The sequence below is a fragment of the Leucoraja erinacea genome, chromosome 29, assembly GCF_028641065.1.
Source record: "Leucoraja erinacea ecotype New England chromosome 29, Leri_hhj_1, whole genome shotgun sequence".
NCBI lineage: Eukaryota > Metazoa > Chordata > Chondrichthyes > Rajiformes > Rajidae > Leucoraja > Leucoraja erinaceus.
In genome coordinates this window covers 8,605,627-8,625,779 of record NC_073405.1, presented here as the reverse complement: position 1 = coordinate 8,625,779, position 20,153 = coordinate 8,605,627, and the positions used below count along the sequence as shown (strand labels likewise).

Below are 20,153 nucleotides of genomic sequence, written 5' to 3'. Positions count from 1 at the left end.
TACGACAAATAAAGTACCATCGAACCATTGTACCATTGTACAGGAATGAGAACTTCAAAAGAATTTCAATCAATAAGAAATTCACCCACTTTCCTTTGCTAAATTATTAATGATGTGACAACATTTCAAAACCAGGGGTCACAGTTTAAGAATAAGGGGTACGCCATTTAGGACTGAGATCAGGAAAAACATTTTCACCCAGAGAGTTGTGAATGTGTGGAATTCTCTTCCACAGAAGGCAATGGAGGCCAATTCACTGGATGTAATCAAGAGAGAGTTAGATATAGCTCTTGGGGCCAAAGGAATCAAGGGATATGGGGAGAAAGCGGTAATGAGGTACTGATTTTGGATGATCAGCCATGAATATATTGAATGGCTTAAAGGGCCGAATGGCCTAATCCACCTATTTTCTATTTTTCTAAAATTCCTTATTCCTTACCTTTACAATAATCATGATCCGTTAAAATCAATAATCGTTGCAGTGAAGTTACACAGAACACCATTTCACAGCCACATTCAAGTTTCACTGAGTTAAGACTGAGGAAGGTTACAGGTTCAATTCCCAAGCATGGCTGAGTGGCTAACATTCTATTCCCAGTTTGAGTCGCCTAGTCTTTGACGCCAAGCTATATTAATTAATTTATTTTCAATTAACAAAAAGGAAACAGGCTGGAAGATGACCCGTCTAACATCAGATGGGCGCACAGTCTGTGAAATGACATTTAGGTTTATTATTGTCACATGTACCGAGGTACAGTGAAAAGCTTTGTTTGTGTCTTATCCGATCAAATCCAGCAATATTATATACAAGTACAGTCAAATCCAAACTGAAGTACAATAATTAGAGTGAGGGGAAAGATACAGAGAGCAGGATTTAGTTCTCAGCATTGTTGCGTAACGGTTCCTGAGAGGTTGGCACGGTGGTGCAATGCTAGAGTTGCTGCCTTACAGCGCCAGTGACCCAGGTTCGATCATGACGACTGGTGCTGTCTGTACGGAGTTTGTACATTCTCCCCGTGACCTGTGTGGGGTTTTCTCCGGGAGCTCCGGTTTCCTCTCACACTGCAAAGACATACAGCTACAGGCATGTAGGCTAATTGGCTTGGTAAAATTGTAAATTGTCCCTGGTGTGATAGTGTTAGTAGCATAGTGTTAGTGTGCGGGGATCATTGGTTGGCACGGACTCGGTGGGCAGAAGGGCCTGTTTCCACGCTGTAATCTCTGAACTAAACTAAATGTCTGCAATGAAGGTTACAATGTCTGCTGAAACCCTTCTTCAGACGATGTGGGTTGGAGAATCAGGACAGTGCCCTGACTTATGAAAGGACCGTTCAGAAGCCTGATAATGGAGGAAAAGAGGGTGTTCCTGAGCCTGGTGGTGTGCACTTTCAAACATCTGTACCTTCTGCCTGACGGGAGCGGGGAGGAGGAGGAATGATCAAAGTGGCAATAGGAAGTTGGTGCCGATCACTCTATGTATTACTGTATCACTCTGTGACTCTACAGCTCACTTTTCTGCCCAATCTCCATAACCTGCTTCATCTTGTTACCAAGAATCTATTGATATATTGACATCACCCACACATACATTCCATATCTGGGCTAACACAATCCTGGCAGAAGACAACATCCCCTCTCAGATGCGAATGACCAACATCCTATCCTTAGATTATGTCCTTTAGTTCTACATCCAGTGTGGTTGCAAGCTGCGATATCGCCCACAGTCTGTCAGCATTTTACAGCTCGGAGGATGGTGGGCACATAAAACCAGTTCCCAGAGAAGGTAGTTGAAGGAGGTACTACCTGTATAACAACATTTAAAAGACATTTGGACAGGTACATGGATAGGAAAGGTGTAGAACAATATGGGCCACACACAGGTAGGTAGGGCCTGTGTAGATGGGGCATCTTGGTTGGCATTGGGCAATTTGGGCCAAAGGGCCTATTTCTATGGCAGCCTGGTTCTATAATTGACACCCTCCAATTTGCAATGCAAAGTTCATTGTAAACTGTGGCTTGGGGAGAGGGCCAAGGGAAGTTATTCCTCAGAAATAAAGTGACAGCACTGACAGTTTACAACAAGATTATTGTGTAATGAGACTTCATCAAAAGTGTTTGAAATTCAAATTCCTCGGGGGGTAAAGCGCTTGGTCATCAAAACGAGAACCTGGGAATTAAAAAAAACCTCCGCAACGAGAATCAATCGAGAAAGGGTTTGTGTGCGGATTAAGGTCACTGCTAACTAACATGAGGGTGTGTTCTTCTAAACCATTCTCATGCTGGGAGCTACCCTGAGCTGACAGCTACCCCCATTAGGCAGTTCGCTGGGGTGTGAGTGAATGTGGAATGTTCAGGTGCAATCTTTCATTGGTGCTCAGTCTAAGAGACCCCCCCAGGCATTCTCCACTTCATTTAATCCCATCTCCGGCTGCACACAAAAACAAATGGAGATGCCAGAGAGGAGGGTCCCAGCTGGCCCGTCCAGCCCGTCCCATACGACGGCAATGTCTTGTGCATCACGGCAAGGGCACACCCTCGCCACCTGGGACCACCAGGTCCCCTGGGAGAGGAGAAGGGAGCAGATTAGAAAACCATTTGCAATGCCAGGGCCTCCTACCCTTCTCCATGAATAGCAAGCTGTAGCAGCTTTCAAAAGGGGCAACAGAAAGGTATATCTGTGGATAGGTGACCGTTTCGGGTCTTGAAGGGGGGGGGTGGGGGGGGGGTCCAGACCCAAATCTCGTCACCTATCCATGTTCTCCAGAGTTGCTGTCTGACCACTGCTGAGTTACTCCAGCGCTTTATGCAGTTTTTTTTTTTTGTAAACCAACATCTGCAGTTCCTTGTGTCTGCATTGATACAGTGCTTTTCACACAGAGTTACATGGATAGAATGGAGGCTGAGCAGGATGTAGAAGGGAAAAGTTAGAAAACAGATCACTGAAATCTTGCAGAGGGGCAAGAGTTGCAGGAGCAAAGATGCCTTTGACAAATGTGCCTTTGACAAGACTGCCTTTGAAGGTGGAAGAGATGCACAAAGCAAGAGAAACAGAGTTGACGTGGAAAAGCTTTTCCCACTGAGAGTAGGGAAGATTCAAACAAGGGGACATGACATGAGAATTAAGGGACTGAAGTTTAGGGGTAACATGAGGGGGAACTTCTTTACTCAGAGAGTGGCAGCTGTGTGGAATGAGCTTCCAGTGAAGGTGGTGGAGGCAGGTTCGTTTTTATCATTTAAAAATAAATTGGATAGTTATATGGATAGGAAGGGAATGGAGGGTTATGGTCTGAGCGCAGGTATATGGGACTAGGGGAGATTATGTGTTCGGCACGGACTAGAAGGGTCGAGATGGCCTGTTTCCGTGCTGTAATTGTTATATATGGTTATTATATTATATATAAACCTCTTTCAGCTGCTATTTCCCAGCAAATCAGATTATATTATCAGGTTCATTTTCATCGTTGATATTGGCAATAACTAGGAACATTTTCCAATCATATTATTTATTTTTCGCCTATGCCCGTCAGAATGTAGAATCACAAAGCAACGACGCAGTCAACAATAAACAAACTGCTCAGCGGGTCAGGCAGCATCTGTCCATTTCCTGCACCAGTTTGTGTTTTGGTCAAGCTTTTTTCCGAGATCTTCGCCTTTCCTCCCACACTCCAGAGATGTACAGGTATGTAGGTAAATTGGCTTGGTAAATGTAAAAACTGTCCCGAGTGTGCGTAGGATCATGTTGCTACGCGGGGGAATCGCTGGTCTGGGCAGACCTGCTGGGCCGAAGGGCCTGTTTCCGCGCTGTATCTCCGGACTAAACTAATCTTCCAGCATCTGCACACTCCCGTGTCTCCAGCGCTGTGTGCTACTTGCCTTTCATTGTGCACTGCTCAATGCAAGAGTTATGCAATTAATTACTCTTCCCTTCGCACCTGGCTTTTTATAATAGCTCTGTAAATATTTCCTTTTGAACATTTACCTCAGTTTGCTTCTCAGATTTATAACTTCTGCCATTTTCAGGCATGGCGTTCCAGATCACCACAAACCCACCTCGTTCAAAACAAAACCCCCCCTCATCTCACCATGGCTTCTGCCGGTCCTCTGGTTACTAACAACATCGCCAGGCCAGGCTGACCCCTGTATCACTGACCACCAGGATAACGGGCCTTTAAGGTCAAGATATTTGACTCAATATATTTAAGAACATTGATACTTGAATAGATACAAGATGGCGTGGAAACATGGCAACTCTGTGTGTACTGACTGCATCCAAAGAAATCCACTGCTTTTTTTTTTTAACACTGTAATCATTGCACTGTTTTACTGATGTATAATTGTGCTTATATATATAGTATGACTTTACTGGATTGTGGGCAAAACAGAGCATTTCGCAGCATCTACATTGATGTGACAATAGTGACCGTTTTGCCACTGGAAATAGCCACTATGAAAACACCTCATCACTTTGAGATCGCCTAGCAGATCTCTCCTTAACCCTTTCTGTTCCAAAATTGATTTTTTTGCATTGAATGCAGAGTGGAAACAGGTCCCTTGGACGACCGTTGTCCACGCTGACCAACGATCCCCCGTACACTAGTTCTATCCTACACACCAGGGACGATTTACAGAAGCCAATTATCTTACAAAGATGCACGTCTTTGGAATGTGGGAAGAAACCAGAGCACCCAGAGGGAACCGACACGGTCACGAGGGAGAACGTGCAAACTCCACACAGACAGAGCTTGAGGTCAGATTCGATCCCTGGTCTTTGGTGCTGTAATGCCCCTGTCCCACTTAGGAAACCTGAACGGAAACCTCTGGAGACTTTGCGCCCCACCCAAGGTTTCCGTGTGGTTCCCGGAGGTTGCAGGTAGTGGAAGCAGGTGGGGAGACTGACAAAAACCTCCAGGAACCGCACGGAAACGATGGGTGGGGCGCAAAGTCTCCAGAAGTTTCCGTTCAGGTTTCCTAAGTGGGACAGGGGCATTAAGGCAGCAACTCTACCGCTGCGCCACTGTGCCGCCCAATGTTCGTAGAAATCATTCAAAAGGAAAAGTAAGTTTGTATATACCCACTTCCTTGTGCAGCCTCTGAACATCCCGATTCAACGCAGAGCCAATTAAGTGCTTTTGATGTGTGGCCTCCCATGCGTTGATGGAAAAGTTACAGCCAATTTGTGGAAAGCAAGCTCGGAGAAACAGCAATTAATTACTGGCTGATCAGTTTTAGTGGCTGTTGGTTCAGGGAAATATAGGCAAAGGCATGCATTTAAAATAACTGCTAATATCAATAATATGAATTAATGCAGAAAACGCTGGAAACTCTCAGGAGGTCAGGCAGCATCTGTGAAAATAAAACCAGTAAACATTACAGGTGCAGGTCTCTCTCCACAGATGCTGCCTGACCTGCTGAGTGTTTCCAGTAGTTTTATGTTTTCACTTATTATTGGTAAAGGCATCAACCTCTTAGTGCTTGGGATGGGTTTGAGAAGTTGAGATGTCATGCAAAATCCTTGGCTTAGCTACAAAGCACCACGTTATTCCCTCAGAGGCAGAACCAGCTCACTCACCCTGACGTGAATTTGATGCTGTCCTCTACTTATGTCGGGTTCCATTTTGGTCTGGTCTACTATTTAAACCATTCCGGTTCAGGTCAAATCTGACAGTACCATGTTTGATTGAAGAGATACAGATTACAGCATAGAAACAGGTCCTTCGGCCCAATGAGTCTACGCCGACCATCGATCACCCGTCCACACAGTTATATATTATCCCACTTCCACATCCACTCCGGGAAGGCCGGGAGAGGGCAGTAAGAGAGAGAGGGGGAGAGAGGAAGGGAGAGAGTGGAAGAGAGGGGAGAGGGGGAGAGAGGGGGGAGAGAGAGTGGAGAGGGGGGAGAGATGGGGAGAGGGGGAGAGACAGAGACAGAGAGAGGGAGAGGGAGGGAGAGAGAGACAGAGACAGACTGTGACAGAGACAGGCAGACAGAGACAGAGACAGAGACAGAGACAGAGACAGAGACTGAGACAGAGACAGAGAGAGATAATTAAAAAACCCAAACGAGGCTATGGATGTGTACATGAACATATCAAATTGAATAGTGCAGGCATGCAGAGATACAATAGCCAGGTCAGGTCTAGAGAGACCAAAGCCTCAATTTTATACACAAGCAGAATCAAAGCGAATACTGGAGCATCAATTAGAAGTTTTTGCTCAGGTCCCTGGAGTTGGACTTGAACCCACAACCTGCTGATTCAGAGACAAGGGGGCTACCAACTCAACCACGGACTTTCTTTCCACTTCCAACAGTGCAGCTATGATTACTCTTCAGAAATGTGCCTAATTGGTTGTAACCCACAATGGAACCCTCAAAGGATCTAAAAAAGTCGTATCAATATATACCTTTCCTTGAATGTGGGTGGCATGGTCAACCACTCGATGGTTCAATGGATCTTTATTATCACATGTACCGAGGTACAGTGACATTTATTTTTTTGCATACAGTTCAGCAAAGTATTACCATGCATAAGCCTGATCTTACATTAAGTACAAAGTGTATGGAAATAGTCCACTGAGACAATATACAAGTCACCACATCCTGGAGCCATTTTCAAAGTCCAAGTTGCTTCAAGTGCAGCTGGCCGTAAAGGCCTGTTGCCATGGCAGCATGGCCTGGCCAAGTCAAATTGTACGCATCCTCCACTGCTGCTTTGAAGTGGGGCAGTGAAACATAGGACCAGAGGGAGGAATATGGATGGAAAGGGACAGAGGTGGAGGGGGGAGAGGGGGGGGGGAAAGAGGCACAGATAGTGGCAGAAATGGGTGCATATCAGAGGATGCGGAGAAGAGAGAAGGGGTGGGGGAGTACTCAGTTACATCATGAAGAAAGCACCAATGCGTCTGGACTTTCTCATAAGTTTAAAGAGATTCGACATGTCACCGAATACTCTAGTAAACGTCTACAGATGCACAGTGGGAAGTAACTGACTGGTTGCATCAAGACCTGCCACGGCGATTCCCCAACACGCAAGAATGCAAGAGGCTACAGAGAGTGGTGGACTCAGCCCGGTTTCCAAGGCAGGCAACAGCCCTCCCCTCCATCGAAAGTTATGAATATTAAAAGTTCCAAAATTGATGGAGGAAAAGCCACCTTCCCTTTTTATTGTCTCGTCTTCCCCTCCTTTGTTTGCCTCCAATTTATACCAATTATTTTTTTCTCTACCTGTATTGCCTCATTTGCCCAGTATTTCCCATATTTTGTTTTAATTCCAGGCTGCCACATGCAGCACAGCTTCCCGAGCAGATCCTTTCACCCACCAACGGGTTAGGAGGAGATCTGATCGAGGAGCTCAGATTTGAGGGGGATTTTTGATGGAGTAAGTGCGGAAAGGCCGTCGACAAAGAAGCCAGAGGACAAAGGTCTTAACCTTACAGCATGAAAAGGTGTTGAAGCCCGGATGAGAGGAAAACGAGAAGCCAAATTGTATCATCCGTCGACGTACGTTCTTCTAAAAGGGTTGGCAGTCATTTACATGAATTTTGATCAATCTCTCTGTTTATTTCAACTGGAGAATTTGTGACGGAGACTTTCTTGGTTAAATAGTCAGTGAAGGCAACATCCCTGGAGGATTAACCGGGAGTTGTTTGGTCCAGCAAATTGAAGAAAACTAATCATCAGCAAACGCGCCCATTAACCCCCTGATGGTCACCAATTGCATCATGTATATTAACCTATTCAATCATATCAGTTAAACAGCCCATCGTCATTAACTCTCCCGGGCCCATTGCTTCCCAGTGCAGTCGCCAAGACTCGTTTTTAAAGAACAGCGCACCGCACTTCTAAGTTATAAAAGAATGCTAAATGAAATCAATCCTGTAATTGTTTTTTTCTGCGTCTTGTCTTCTGGGAACGCGGGTCGTTTGGCTTGGAATGAAACTGGAACCCAGAGCTCGGTTCTTGGGTTCTACCTCTATAATGAGCCGTAATGAAGTGAGCTCGCTCCTGGATCCGGCCGCGAAGCCAATAACAGTGGATTCATCGGGAAAAAAAAACAAATAAAAAACTGTACACGGCTGCACTGGGACCAGCGGGGAAAAGAGCGTTTACTTTGGCTTATCAGACATTTTTCATGGCATTTCAAGGCATTTCACATGCAATTGAATCGCTCTGGAGTGTGTTTATTGCAAAAGTGAACATGGCACACAGCTGGCACACAGCCAGCAAACGATTAGCAGCAACCACTTTCCCTGCTTCTGATGACAGGTTTACAAGCTGAAATGTTGACTACTCTGCTTCTCTCTCCACAGACGCTGCCCGACCTAAATCTTACATTGAGACTGAGACGGCGTCTGAGTTTCAGACTCTCGGTCTGAAGAAGGGTCTGGGCCCGGAACATCGCCTGTTCCTTTTCTCCGGAGATGCTGTCTGACCCGCTGAGCTATTTCCAGCTTTTTGGTGTCCATCTTCGGTTTAAACCAGCATCTGCAGTTCCTTCCTACACACTAAATCTTTCATTGTTATTTCACTTTAGCACCTTTGATCTGGCCATATATCTCACTGTGATTCACCAGAATGGTATCAAGCAAAATTGTGCCACGTCAGGATATGTTCTCTCAGTCGACTTTGACAAAGAGAATCATTCTATGGTGACCACGCACGGAGTGAGTGAGGGAGAGAGTGAGGGAGAGAGGGGGAGAAGGAGGGAGAGAAGGAGGGAGAGAAGGAGGGAGAGAAGGAGGGAGAGAAGGAGGGAGAGAGGAGGGAGAGAAGGAGGGAGAGACTTTAAGGATACAGCACGGAAACAGGCCCTTCGGCCCACTTTGAGTCCATGCCAACCAGCGGCCACCGTGTACACTGGCACTATCCCACACATTAGGAACAATTTTACCAAAACCAATTGACCTACATGCCTATACGTCATTGGAGTGTGGGAGCACCTGGAAAAAATCCACATGGTCACAGGGAGAACGGACAAACTCTGCAGAGACAGCACCCGTAGTCAGGATCAAGCCCGCGTCTCTGGCGCAGGAGGTGCAGCCAGTCTGCCACTGAGAGAGGGACGGAGAGAGGGAGAGGCGTTTGGTTGTCAGATAAGTGGACAAGGGTCACAATTCTCGCTTCTTCTCCCCTTATCTCTTTGCCTCACAGACTTTTGTTTTCTTCCCATCTCTAGTCTTTGACACCCCGTCTGCAAATCAACCCCTCCCCTCACCTATCACTTGCCAGGCTTTGTCCCGTCTCCACATCTGTCGCAGTTTTCTTCCCCCAACCACAACCAGACCCATAAACATCACCCATCCATGTTCTCCAGAAATGGCCTGCACTTTGCATCTTTTATTTTCAGCAAAATCTGCTTTGAATTCAGACTCCGTTACAATGCCTGCAGCTGTTAGGTTGCCTCCTGAGAGACAATAGACAATAGGTGCAGGAGTAGGCCATTCGGCCCTTCGAGCCAGCACCGCCATTCAATGTGATCATGGCTGATCATCCCCAATCAGTACCCCGTTCCTGCCTTCTCCCCAGAGAGGCTCACAGATAGCGCAGAGCATTTAAACTCAGTCATTAAGTGTTTACATCTGAACAATATGATCTAGACTTCCCACCAGTGACTCCATCTATACTTCATGCTGCCTCGGAAAAGCGACCAACACAATCAAAGATAGACACAAAATACTGGAGTAACTCAGTGGGACAGGCAGCATCTCTGGAGAGAAGGAATGGGTGATGTTTCAGGGTCGAGACCCTTCTTTAGACATAATTGACATAATCAAAGACTATGACCCACCCTGGTCATTCCTTCTTCTTCCTGCTCCTCTCCGACAGAAGATACAGAAGCATGAAAGCACCCACCACCGGACTCAGGAACAGCTTCTTCCCCTCTGTTATCAGGCTTTTGAATGATCCAAGGCACGGTCAGATTCACCTCTACCCCATTGTGGACATTGGACTATGTCAATGGAACTGATGCACTACAATACTGAGAACTGTCGTCTGCACTCTGTATCTTTGCTCTTTGCCTTTGCTGTATTGTACATGAGATTGACTTGACTGTATGTATGTATGTATGTATGTATGTATGTATGTATGTATGTATGTATGGCGTATCTGATCTGTTTGGGTAGCATGAAAAACCAAGCCTTGATGCATGTGACAATAATAGACCTAGACGAAAGCCTTTGGAAATGAGGAAGGGAGGAAAAAAAACCAATGGGCCTGTAATTTCAAGATGTTTTCACTTTGATGCAGTAATGCTATTAAAATAGGTCTCCACTGTTAGACAACAATCATTATTCATCATCTATTAACCAATCTGTTCAGCGGGATCTGCATCAGATTCGGATTAATTTATGATATACACCAGGGTGCAATGAAATTCCTTGTTCTCATGAAGCTCACAGAGTAAACAGTGCACAGACAGTAATGATAAATGCAGCAATGAACACAATGAGTGCTAAAGTACAGAATGAGTGCACAATTGTAGTCCAGTCTTAATTAGTGCAATAATGTCTTTCAATACCGGGATAACTGAATAAGGTAGAGTTAAGAGCAAGAATGCATGGCAGCACCTACAGTACAAGGAGGTGTAAAAGGGGTTATCCGTTCAGGAGTCGGATGGGAAAAGAAGCTCGTCCACAGCCAACAATGGACCATTGTGGGCTCCACCTTTCCTTGATCATCATTACAGTTTGCATATCTTTTATTCATTTGTTCTATATCACCATCTATTATCTCTCGATCCTCTTTCCCCTGACTCTCAGTCTGAAGAAGGGTCTCGAGCCAAAAACGTCATCAGTTGCTTTTCTCCAGAGATGCTGCCTGACCCGCTGAATTATTCCAGATTTTTGCGTCTATCTTCAGGAGGTTCCTAAGCTTGGTTTTCATGCTCCCTTATCGTCTCCCAGGAGGTAGAAGAGAGACACGGGGATTGGACATCCTCGACGATATTTCCAGCCTTCCTGAGGCCACGAGCCGTGAAGATGGATTGTGTGGAAGGAAGTGAACACTCTCGGCAGGTTTAGGCGGTCAAGAACAGAGCAGTTTCTGCACCAAGCCAAGATGCATCCCGTCAGAATATGTTCTGTAGTGCACCCCACATGGTTCTCTCATGAAGTTCTCATGAATCTTCATGATACTCTCATGAAGTTCGAATCGTCCATCAACACACTAATTCTGCTCAGATAACCCAGAAGGGGTAAATATGGCAATGCATTTTCTTAATCACCCCCATCAATGCGAAGAGACCAATTCAGGTTGTTGGTGATACGGGATGCCCTGCAATTTGAAGCTGCTGACTGTCCTACAGCAGCTCTGTTAGAAACATAGAAACTAGGTGCAGGGGGAGGCCATTCGGCCCTTCGAGCCAGCACCGCCATTCATTGTGATCATGGCTGATCGTCCCCTATCAATAACCCGTGCCTGCCTTCTCCCCATATCCCTTGACTCCACTAGCCCCTAGAGCTCTATCTAACTCTCTCTTAAATCCATATGTAATAGACAATAGACACTAGGAGCAGGAGTAGGCCATTTGGCCCTTCGAGCCAGCACCGCCATTCAATGTGATCAAGGTTGATCACCCACAATCAGTACCCCATTCCTGCCTTCTCCCCATATCCCTCGATTCCGCTAGCCTTAAGAGCTCTATCTAACTCTCTTTTGAATGCATCCAGTGAATCGGCCTGCACTGCCTTCTGCGGCAGAGAATTCCCCAAATTCACAACTCACTGTGCAAAAATGTTTTTCCTCATCTCAGTTCTAAATGGCCTACCCATTATTCTTAAACTGTGGCCCCAGGTTCTGGACTCCCCCAACATTGGGAACATGTTTGCTGCTTATAGATTGTCCAATCCCTTAATAATTTTATATGTTTCTATTAGATCCCCTCTCTTCCTAAATTCCAGTAAATACAAGCCCAGTCGCTCAATTCTTTCATTATATCACAGTCCCGCCATCCCGGGAATTAACCTTGTGAACCTATGCTGCACTCCCTCAATAGCAAGAATGTCCTTCCTCAAATTAGGAAACCAAAACTGCACACAATACTCTAGGTCTCACCAGGGCCCTGTACAACTGCAGAAGGACCTATTTGCTCCTATACTCAACTCCTCTCGTTATGAAGGCCAACATACCATTAGCTTTCTTCACTGCCAATTGTACCTGCATGCTCACTTTCAGTGACTGATGTACAAGGACACCCAGGTCTTGTTGTACTTCCCCTTTTCTTAGCCTGACACCATTCAGATAATAATCTGCCTTCCCGTTCTTGCCACCAAAGTGGATATCCTCACATTTATCCACATTATACTGCATCTGCCATGCATCTGCCCACTCACCCAACCTGTCCAAGTCACCCTGCATCCTCATAGCATCCTCTTCACAGTTCACACTGCCACCCAGCTTTGTGTCATATGCAATTTTGCTATTGTTACTTTTAATTCCTTCATCTTCAAATCATTAATGTATATTGTAAATAGCTGCGGTCCCAGCACGGAACCTTGCGGCACCCCACTTGTCACTGCCTGCAATTCTGAAAGGGACCCGCTAATCCCGTCTCTTTGTTTCCTGTCTGCCAACCAAATTTCTATCCATGTCAATATCCTACCCCCAATACCTTGTGCTCTAATTTTGTCAAAGGGTGGTGGAAGAAGACTCACAAGCAACTTTCAGAAGTAAATGGAATACATATTCATGCATTTAGGGTTGTAGGGGATATTGTCAGCATTGTCAAAGAGAGAATGCACTGCACAGTGGATTAGATGGTCTCCTTCAGCCCTATAACATCATTCTGTGGATGACTGGATTAGAACATAGAACAGTACAGTACAGGAAACGAGCCCTTCGGCCCACAATGTCCATGCCGAACATGATGCCTAGTTGAACATCTCATCTATTTGCATGTGATCCATATTCCTCTATTCCCTGCACTTCCATGTGCCTATCTAAGAGCCTATTAAATGCCACTATCGTGTCTGCTTCCACCACCATTCCTGGCCCCCATCACTCTCAGTGCAAACAACTTGCCTCGCATATCTCCATTAAACTTTCCCCCTCTCACCTTCTAGCTAGGAGCTCTAGTGTGAGACATTTCCACCCTGGGGGAAAAAGGTTCTGACTGTCTACCCTATCTATGCCTCTCATAATTTTATACACATCTATCAAGTCCCCCCTCGACCTCTGTCGATCCTGAGAAAATAATCCAAGTCCATCCAAACTCTCCCTGCAGCTGAAACCCTCTAATCCAGGTAGCATTCTGGTAAACCTCCTCTAACCCCCCTCACCAAAGCTTCCGCATCTTTCCTGCAATGTGTTACAGCAGACCTAAATATTCTCATTTGATATGAAGAAAGACTGGATAGACTCGGCTAGAATTTAGAAGATTGAGGGGGGATCTTATAGAAACTTACAAAATTCTTAAGGGGTTGCACAGGCTAGATGGAGGAAGATTGTTCCCGATGTTGGGGAAGTCCAGGACAAGGGGTCACAGTTTAAGGATAAGAGGGAAGTCTTTTAGGACCGAGATGAGAAAATCATTTTTTACACAGAGAGTGGCGAATCTCTGGAACTCTCTGCCACAGAAGGTAGTTGAGGCCAGCTCATTGGCTATATTTAAGAGGGAGTTCGATGTGGCTAAAGGTATGGAGAGAAGGCAGGTACAGGATACCGAGTTGGATGATCAGCCATGATCATATTGAATGGCGGTGCAGGCTCGAAGGGCCGAATGGCCTAATCCTGCACCTATTTTCTACGTTTCTTTGTTTCCATCCGGTCTTATGCACAAAGCACAAAATAACGTTGCACCTCTCTGCTTCCAAATTTTGGTTTCATCCATTTAATGTTCAAGGAACTGAATTTCACGTCAGCCATTTCCAGTGTGCATGTTTGAAGCGTGAAGGCAAATGTTACCCTGTCATTTACCGTGCCGATATCTGAGAGTTTAGAATTATTCTCTTCCTCGAAAAGCACAGACAAGTTGAATACATATCACAGCACAAGTCCCTCATTTGTGCAAATCTAAGAACAGCAATAGCTGCAGCATCTATTGTAATTAGGCATCTGTTTAATCCATACTGAAGTCAATCAGCTTACAAAATAGGGGTTGTAAGAATCTACATTGTACTAAGATTCTGTAAATATCACTACAATAATGTAATTAAGAAATGTTGTACACGTTTAGATCTCAACTACAGTCAGTTCACCACGAGACAGTTTTAAGCGCATGGTTTCGGTAAACCCTGTTATTTTTCATTTATTACTCCATTAATGAGAAGCTAATAAACACCAACAATATCATTTTTTGAAAATATCATTAACGATTATTGAGCTGCCTGATGCTTCTGGGCTCAATAACAGACTCGCTTAAAGGTCTCAATGCTCGTTGCTTGTGCGAGGAAAGAAATAATTTGTGGAGAAAAACATAACAATACTAAAGGTAAAGCCTTTCAAATGTCTCATAGCTCAAAGGAAAATGGTTCTCAGACTTTGTCCCAAAATAGCACTGCCTTCAAATAAAGGAAATCAGCTTTTAATTCCACAGGGATAAATGGATGTAAAGGTTCCTGTACTTGTTTATCTGTGAGTAATCGGTCGGCCACGTGAGGATGAGTCATGGGCACCAAAATCTGTCAACAGACTGCAGGCTCAGTCATGCCCGCATCGCCTAGCGACAGCTGTTCGGGCGCAGTGTGGGCGCCAGCTAAACATGCGTACCTGATCCCGGCAGAACAGTGAAGCATCAAAGCCCGCCCCCGCCCTCCCAATCCCCTCCTCCGCACTGCCAGTGATAAACCCTTCCCGATTTTAAAACTGCCCGACCTTTAACAAGGCTTCTCCGGGAGCACAAATTTCACCCAGGCAACCGCACGTTTGAGACATGTCATTATCCTCTGCGCAAGGTATATTTTCGTCAAGAGCCGTCTGCTGGTGTTGGGATCGAGCTGCTCGAATACGGCACAAAGTAACGCAGCGGGCCAGGCGGCATTTCTGGAGACCGTGGTCAGGTGACCCTTCGGGCCGGGACCCTTCTTGACTGTGACCCTGCAGACGAACAGCAATCTCCCAAACCGTTAGAACAAAAATGATTCCAACTGATTAAATATACTGGCTCAGCAATCCACTAGCTTGATCCCTATTATTTGGAAAAGATAATTCAAAGCAGAACACTAATCCAAAAAGCCATTCCTCTCTTGGAAAGCAACACATTTCAGTTTTTTTTTTTCAATTGTTTCGTTCCTCTCATCAAAAATGTGGGAAGATAATTGAGTGTTTATTTTTATCTGGTGACATCATGGTGCTGAAAATCAAAAAAAAAAGGCAGGTGCTGGAAATCTAAAATAAAAACGGAAAATGCTGCAAATACTCAACGGGTCAGGCTGCCTCTGTGGGAAGAGGAAAATATTTAATGTTTCAGGTCAAATACATTTCACCAGTTGCTGTTGGGACCATTGGGGTTGGATCTGTTGGTCCACAAAGTGATTAAAAGGCTTTGCACATCTCATTATAGAGTCATGGAGTGATACAGTGAGGAAACAGGCCCTTCGGCCCAACTTGCCCACACCGGCCAACATGTCCCAGCAACACTAGTCCCACCTGCCTGCACTTGGTCCATATCCCTCCAGACGTGTCCTATCCATGTACCTGTCTAACTGTCTCTTAAACATTGGGATAGTCCCAGCTCTCAACTACCTCCTCTGGCAGCTTGTTCCATACACCCACCACCCTTTGTGTGAAAATGTTACCCCTCAGATTCCTGTTAAATCTTTTCCCCTTCACCTTGAACCTATGTCCTTTGGTCTTCGATTTCCCTACTCTGGGCAAGAGATTCTGTGCATCAAAAGATGCAGATCTGGAAATTCTACTGTACCAAAAACCCTATCCTTCATAGGCGCTACAGCAAGGCAGTAGCAATTATTTAACTCATTAGGTTCCTTATTTCACATTTTAGCTCCACCCCAAGACCATAGGAAACTTCAGCAGTGTTGCACAGTGTTGCACATTATTTTGAAGAGAGGTCCCGACCCAAAACATCACCGTCGGGGTTCGGCGTCGGCGTTCCACCAGCCCGGCGTGAGGGCCTGAACATCGGGCCACCCGGGGCGGCGACTGCGGGTGCTCGGAAGGCCCCGTCCACGGATGAACACGGAGGGGAGGCTGGCTGGACTATGGTGCCGTCCTCACCTTGTTGCCATTTATGTTATGTTGTGTCGTGGACTTCTGTATTTGTGCTTTTTTTACATTTTAATTCAATTTCAATTTTATTTTTAATATGTTTTATTATTTAGTTATTATTTATTTTTATTATTTCTTTGTGATTTTTTGTTGCGCTCAAGGGAATTCCCTGTCCCAAATCTGACAATAACGTTGAATACAATACACCTATTTTGACTTGGGCCGGTCACCTTTCCATGTGTGTACGGGTTACTCCAGCACTGAGTGCTGTTGCATCTTCACTGACGTTGTGCCACCTGTGACTTGGGCCAGGGCTGTGTTGGGTGGCGGTGAAGAGAGATGGTCAGCAGGGTCTGTAGATGACCAGGCTGCTGCAGTAGCTGGGAAGTGAGGCAAGGGTGGAGATACATTGTGCCCTATGCAATGCACGATGGAAGAGGCAGCAGTGGCCCTTGCTTCAAAGGACTCTGAGCAGAGGAAGACATCCAGGGGCTTTTGCTATGATGGTTGATTGAGATGGGGAGAATGGCTGAGACTTCAAAGGCAATAATCTGATGGGGGAGAGATGGAATAAGAGCAGGACTGCAATAAGGCGATGGATAAGAACAGGGAAGATGATTTGATTGGAAACCATTGTTCAAAGTCTTCCAAGAAAATTTAGCGAGGTACATAGATAGGATAGGTTTAGAGAGATATGAGCCAAACGCAGGCAGATAGGACTGGTGTAGATGGGGCATGTTGGTCGGTATGTGCAAGTTGGGCCAAAGGGCCTGTTTCCATGCTGTATGACTATTTCTCACTGGGCCTATTGACCATTCACTACACAGGCTCAGAGCATGAGTGAAAGGATTCATCTGGTGATGTACATATCGACCAGGTCGTCAGCACATAACACTAATATGATACATTTTTCCCAAACCCACAAATGCGAGTTAAATGACTGAGAGCTGGAAGGAGGTTTCCCATTCTATACTCACAATGATGATTTCATCCAGCTCAATGACTTGGGGAAAACTAATCACAAATAGGGAAGGCTCATTTTTGGCGAGGGAAGGTGCGATCTCAAGATGGATCCAATGGAGAATTTTTCTCGTTTCCATCTCGTCAGCCCCTCCCTCCAACCGCTTCCACTCTCACGTTTGGTCTGAAGAAGGCCCGACCCAAAACGTCACCCATCCTTTTCCTCCACAGATGCTGCCCTGACCTGCTCAGTTACTCTAGCGCTTTGTTTATACCAGCTTTGGTATAAACCAGCATCTGCCATTTATAGAGTCTTACAGCCCTTCTGCCCAACTTGTCCTTCTTTATTGCTCCATTAAAGAACAATATCCTTGCAGCTTCAGTTCTGATCAGTTTGTCCACTTTCCACACATTTGCTTGGCAAGGGAGAAGATGATGAAAGGGGTTTTATGCCAGATTTTCCATTTTAATTTCAATTGACAGCATTTGAGTTCTTCCCCTTTATGCATCTGGGCAAGTCTCGGTTAAACAAAGAACATTAGAAATGAAGGAGGGAATTTTAACCTCTCTAACCTGAATTCTCCATAGATGTCATCTGACCTCTGTCATTTCCTTCAAAATAGTTGAAGCAAAGGTTCAGAATATCCAGCTAGCCATCATTGCCCAATTGCCCAACGCATCACCGGTTCCTCACTCCCCTCCATTGAGTCCGTCCAAAGCAAGCGCTGTCTGCGAAGGGCGCTCTGCATCGTCAAGAGCTGCTCTCACCCCAACCACAGACTGTTTACCCTCCTACCATCCGGGAGGCGCTACAGGTCTCTCCGTTGCCGGACCAGCAGGTCCAGGAACAGCTTCTTCCCGGCGGCTGTCACTCTACTCAACAACGTACCTCGGTGATTGCCAATAACCCCCCCCCCCCCGGACACTCCTCCTACCAGGAAAAAAAAATATTGCACTACTATTACTGTATCGTAAATATATTTATTTATTACTCATATTCTATGTCGCTTTTCTAGGGAGATGCTAACTGCATTTCGTTGTCTCTGTACTGTACACTGCACAATGACAATAAGGTTTGAATCTGAATCTGAATTGATCAGATGCATTTACTTACCAGCCTGGACTATACAATTACAATTCCATGCACACCAAAACCAATGAACAAAGCAGCATCCAAAATCAGGAGTTTCACCCTGGCTATGGAGCGCTACATTGAAAGGCAGCTCACTGATCGGGGGCATAGGTCTCCCCCATTCTTGGTGGACCACCATGTTAGCAGCAGACCACTGTTAGGTTCTCGGAGGTGAGGGAGGAGAATGGGGTTGGGAAGGAACAGCTCAGGCTAGCACGTGTCCAGTGCCCTGTAATACCAGGAGGGACATCGTTGCTCCTCTGACTCTACACAAAGTTACGATGAAAAAAAAATAGCCAAAACATGAGTATCTAACTCTTCGACTACCGACGGACTGAGAACACACCTCTTAATTTTCATTGAAGTGAACCAAATGTTCCCACTCCTCAAAGCCACTCAGGACAAGCTGAGAAGTGGGAAAGGAATCACACAGAAGAGATATCAGTAATTGTCCACCAAGACTACCAAAGACGACTTGCATCAAATACTGCGGCGTCGTTAACTTGGCCAAAAGTCCCGAGATACTTTGCCAACTACCTTTCAAGCTAAATCCGACCTAAAGTCACATATTGGGACAGACGAACGAGAGACTTGGTTGTAGAGATAGGTTTTAAGGACAGACGAAGAGTTTAAGAAGGAAATTCCAGAACTTACAATCTAGGCAGCTGAAACCACACACATTATATTTCCCAATTCTTGTGCTGCAGTTTCACAGGACAACTGTTATCTCTGGCTAGACGTGAACAGCCAGACAAGGGTTGTAAGTGGATAGCATGCATTTACCTTGTGTTATTTCACTGTTTCTAGTCCCAGTACACCAATAACCAAGCCACTGATACACTGAATTGACTTCTTCTTGGATTCCAAGGTGGTTAAATCTATCGGGAAACCTGATACACAGCAGTTAACTGTCCGAAGGAAAACTCACAAAGGCTCGCAGCTCCTTACCGCTACACGGAATTTCACAAATAACAAGCCATTCGGAGAGGCAAAGACCTACCCTGTTGTATGTGAATGTCACGTCAAATATAGCGGAGGAGTTCGCAACTTTACCAAGGTGCAAAACTAAGTTATCTGCTTATTTTAACTGGTTTGGGTGAAAGATTGTCTGGGGAAAGGAATTAAATGCCACCCAGGCCAATCAGGAATGTTCCCCGAAGGATCCTTTAAAATCTATATGGACAGACAATGCCTTGATTTAGAAACATAGAAAATAGGTGCATAGAAAATGGGTGTAAGAAAGTAGGCCATTCGGCCTTTCGGGCCAGCACCGCTATTCAATAGGATCGTGGCTGATCATCCAAAATCATCTTTGTTTCTATGGAATTTGCTCAGGCATCTCCATGGAAGATTTTTGGACACGTTAGGTAAGGCAGGTGTCTGATGTATCTGGTGCCTGGTGTTGATGTATTCATGAGAAAGTCAGATATAGCTCTGTGGGCTAACAGAAGCAAGGAATACAAGGAGAAAACAGGAACAGGGTACCAAGTCTGGATGATCAGCCATGATCATATTGAATGGCGGCGCTGGCTCGAAGGGCCGAATGGCCTACTTTCTTACACCCATTTTCTATGTCTGCCCATCAGGTATAATTGCGAGTTCTTTGTTCCGCTAAGCTGTGGACCAGCACGGGGAGATAGATCCTGCTCATCTTATACCAAGGGTTGGAATTGGAATAGTACTTCAAACAAGTGCAAAGACCAGTCCCTACAGTTTTGTGAGCATTGTCTAAATTACACCTAAATTGGTCGCATTGAAAACCTGCAATGTTAATAGAAAGCAAAAATAGCTGGCCACGTAAACGGCCCTCTAATCATAATCTCCCGCAGTTACCCAGACAAAAATGATCCCGGAGGGGCACCTACTTTATATTAATTACATTGGAAACGCCAGGAAA

At 45.4% G+C, this 20,153-nt stretch overlaps 1 protein-coding gene across 5 annotated transcripts in view; it reads right to left on the bottom strand.

Annotated features, from left to right (window-relative positions):
• The window catches only part of LOC129711122 (CUGBP Elav-like family member 4), a 413,711-nt gene that overhangs the window by 351,466 nt on the left and 42,092 nt on the right, over positions 1 to 20,153 (bottom strand). The gene's annotated exons all lie outside the window — the stretch shown is intronic.